This window comes from Triticum aestivum, chromosome 7A (assembly GCF_018294505.1).
Source record: "Triticum aestivum cultivar Chinese Spring chromosome 7A, IWGSC CS RefSeq v2.1, whole genome shotgun sequence".
Lineage (NCBI taxonomy): Eukaryota > Viridiplantae > Streptophyta > Magnoliopsida > Poales > Poaceae > Triticum > Triticum aestivum.
In genome coordinates, this window is record NC_057812.1 from 383313700 (window position 1) to 383317628 (window position 3929).

Below are 3929 nucleotides of genomic sequence, written 5' to 3' on the forward strand. Positions count from 1 at the left end.
AAGAATATGTGCGAGTTCCAAATGTCAAAATTGAAGTAAGTTAGAAGCCTAATAATAGAAATATAAAGTTTTGTTTAGATGAATTTGATCCAAAAGAATATACAAATATTATGTTCTAAAGTTGGCCACATGAGCGAGCGAAGCCGTCACTACTCCGTCCAAGATTTTTTTAGTTGGTACTCCCAGTTTTCCCCACATCTTCAGATCATGCGATCGACCCTCCTCGTTTCCCTCGTCTCTCCCAAACCGCTAGCTGAGCGTTTTCCTCTTCCATCTGCTATTTCTCACCTCCCTCGCCTTTCTCCAAGGACCTCCCGGCTGTTGCCGCAACTAACCAGAGCCGGCGCCTAACTAGCCCACCACTCCTTGAACATGTTGCCAGAGCTGGCGCACGCCTACCGTAGATCCGGCAGCCTTGAGCTCCACCGTCACCAACAGCGGCGACAACCACATAGGCCAGATGGGATCTGGTGGCCTCAAAATGGTGGGACCCAGCAGTAGTGTTCGGCTATCAGATCCGGTGGAAGCTCATCTTGGGGCGACAACAGAGATAGCCACGCTGATTCGGTATGTTCCTCTCTTGCAAGTTGCAACTCCGGCCAGTTCCCCTCCTCCTCTCGTTCTCATGTTTTATGTATTCATGTTAGGGACTTCAGGTTGTACGAACTATTTGCAGCTCACACGAGAGCCGACCTCGACTTTGACTACAGCCAGAGGTGAAGGATTGCGCAGGGTCGGCACCCCCGCATCAACAACCTAGACGTCCGTCTCCGGCTTCATCGGCGAGCTCCAGCCGAACGACCAGAATTCTGTCTTCCTCTATGATGAGCTAGATGATGTCAAATGCACGACTACCAATGGTGGCCTCATCGGTGGTGCCATCTTGGTAAGAATTTTTTGATGTGCATAGCTGGCATACATTCACTTGTAGGGTCTATGTGAATGTCACTTACGATTTTTGTCCTCTGAACTCAGAAAATATTACTAGAATGTACGGTCATTTTGTTTGCTTAGGTTTGGCATTGTGCATGTGTTCTCTGTACTTAGATTTTTAAAGAGCATTCACATTTACGGGCCTTCCTTTTTTAGTCTTGGAGATGCACACTAGGAGATTGCTTGATTTAACTACATATGAAGAAAACAAAAGGTCAGGATCAGCTTGCTAACATAAATGTCTTTTCAAACAGAAGTACATTAGCATTTGTGCTATCTTTTTTAGCCACTGTTAAATTATTTATGAAGCCCACAACTATTGTACAATATATAACATTATCTATGATTTAGTAGCAGGAAAAACTTGGCCTGTAGACACATGCGTTGAAACCTATATGGTAATGTTAAATATTTATAACATAGTTAAACAGTGCTTTGACTATCAGAAATGTACTTCAAACATCCATACTATAGTATGGGAGCTTGTGCTTAGGCACCAGTTTTCTTGTGGCGCTAAGAGCATAGGGTTCCAGTTCACATTATGTATTCCCGCTAGGGATGGCACTTCTTTCATTTACCTCTTTTGTCATCTGCTTGTTCTTGTTAATTACATCTTGCTCCCATACATTCAATTACTTTGCATGCTAGATAACAATATTTTGCTACTTCAATTTATATTCACTTGGTTATGTCAACATTTAGAATAAAAGGATATAAATGTAGTAATGTTCCTTTTTTCTTTCCATGTATTAATTTTGAGATGCGACTCGTCTTACGTGTTTCAACTTTTCCATTCATTTCCTAATCTGACAACTACTCTTATCAGTTCTTAGCGAGTGGGAAGCAACACTGGAGGCAGTCCGAGCCGTGAGAATGATCACGATGTTAATGAGGACGTGGATGATATCTACTCCATGAGGAGATGATACATATAGAGATGAACGTTTTGACCCATATAGTGATGACAATTATGATCGCTATAGTGATGATGGTGGCAAGTCGAACGAGCTGCATAGTCATGCAACAAAGTGAAGTTCCAAAATTTACGACAATTTAGGTTATGAGAACTGTTCGGACATGTATGGAGTATTTTTTTTGGCATTATGATCTATGTATTCTGGATGAAACACATTAGGCTTTTGATGATCTATGTGTACGCACTTGGTCACAAGTCTTGGTAAATATAATACATGTTATTTGGTCATGTGTGATTGTGTATGTATTTGAAATGCCAAAAATTAAAAATATTAGCGTGCTGAATCACACTTTTATGTTATGCAACACCACTTGGGGAAAGCAATTCGTGAGGGGTTACTAATAGCCAATGACCGGGAATCAGATTGTTGATGACTCCCTAATTTGACGATGTTGTTGAATTCCCGAAGGGGTGTATCCACCCTTAGTAATCATATTAACCAATGGTTTGACATTCCCCTTGTTCATTAATTATCCCGATGGGTCAAATAAACCGTTGGCTATTACAAAAACCGACAGGAAGCAAGCACCGCCGGAAATTAAATAACCGACGAGGGACCTTCGGCTATGAGTTTCGTCAAGTAATTTGAGTAGTATGCTGGCCAAAATATGGTCGACGGCTCACCGTCGGCTTTATAACCGCTGGCCATGAAATTATCCGACGGTACCGTCGGTTATTAGTGCAATGGTCGACGAAGAATAGCCGACGGGAGATGGCTGACGGTGTACCGTCGATTATAACTTTAGTTGACGGTGAGCTTAAATAATCGACGTTAATTGCACCCTCGGTTATAATGGGATATCTAGTAGTGACTCAAAACCTGGAGACATTTTCTTATTGGAAATCATTGTGATGTGTACACGGATCATAAGAGTTTGAAGTGCATTTTCACACAGAAGAAGTTGAATCTCAGGCAAAGGAGATGGTTGAAGATCATAAAGGATTTCGATATGAAGTTGCACTATCATCCAGGGAAGGCCAATGTCGTAGCAGACGCTTTGAGCCGGAAGAGTTATGCTAATACCTTAGTAATAGGAGGTTTGCCAAAGGAGTTAGCTGACGATCTCAGGGAACTCTGTTTCGAGATTGTTCCTAGAGGTTTTTCTGCAGCGATGGAAGTTCAATCTACATTGTTGGGAAAGATTCGTGAAGCTCAGAAGGATGACAAGGAAATTGCTGAAATAAAAGAGAAGATGAGTGAAGGAAAAGCCAAAGGTTTTCGTGAGGACGAGCATGACACCTTGTGGTATGAGGACCGTGTTTACGTGCCCAATAATGCGGAGATCAGGAAGTTGATACTTCAGGAGGCTCACGACTCGCCATACTCGATACACCCTGGAAACACCAAGATGTATTTCGATTTGAAGGAGCGTTTCTGGTGGACAGGTGTGAACGACATTGCCGAGTATGTAGCCGTATGTGATGTATGTCGGAGAGTGAAGGCTGAACATCAGAAGCTAGCAGGATTACTGCAGCCTATGCCGATACCCGAATGGAAGTGGGATAAGCTTGGCATGGATTTTATCACCGGATTACCCAGGACCCGATCGGGATACGATTCTATCTAGGTAGTAGTGGATCGCTTGACCAAACAGGCTCACTTTATCCCAGTGAAAACCACCTATACCAGTGCGAAGTTGGCCAAGATATACATGACCAGGATCGTATGTCTGCATGGAGTTCCGAGGACTATTGTATCAGATAGAGGAACACAGTTTACTTCAAAGTTTTGGCACCAGCTGCACCAGACTTTGGGTACCAGTCTAGAGTTCAGTACAACTTTTCATCCACAGATTGATGGATAGTCTGAGAGAGTCAATTAGATTCTGGAGGACATGTTGAGAGCTTGTGAGCTAGATTATGGATCTAGCTGGGATGATAATTTGCCCTACACAGAGTTCTCATACAACAACAGCTACCAAGCCAGTTCGAAGATGGCACCTTTTGAAGCCTTGTATGGAAGGAGGTGCAGAACACCATTGATGTGGGATGAAGTTGGAGACTGTCAGTTGTTTGGACC

At 42.9% G+C, this 3929-nt stretch overlaps 1 long non-coding RNA gene across 1 annotated transcript; it reads left to right on the forward strand.

Annotated features, from left to right (window-relative positions):
- The first annotated feature begins 239 nt into the window (after positions 1-239).
- LOC123147194 (uncharacterized) lies at positions 240-2130 on the forward strand. Its single transcript, XR_006473089.1, has 3 exons — positions 240-567; positions 657-886; positions 1760-2130. It is a non-coding gene; the product is annotated as an uncharacterized lncRNA (long non-coding RNA).
- The last annotated feature ends 1799 nt before the right edge of the window (positions 2131-3929 follow it).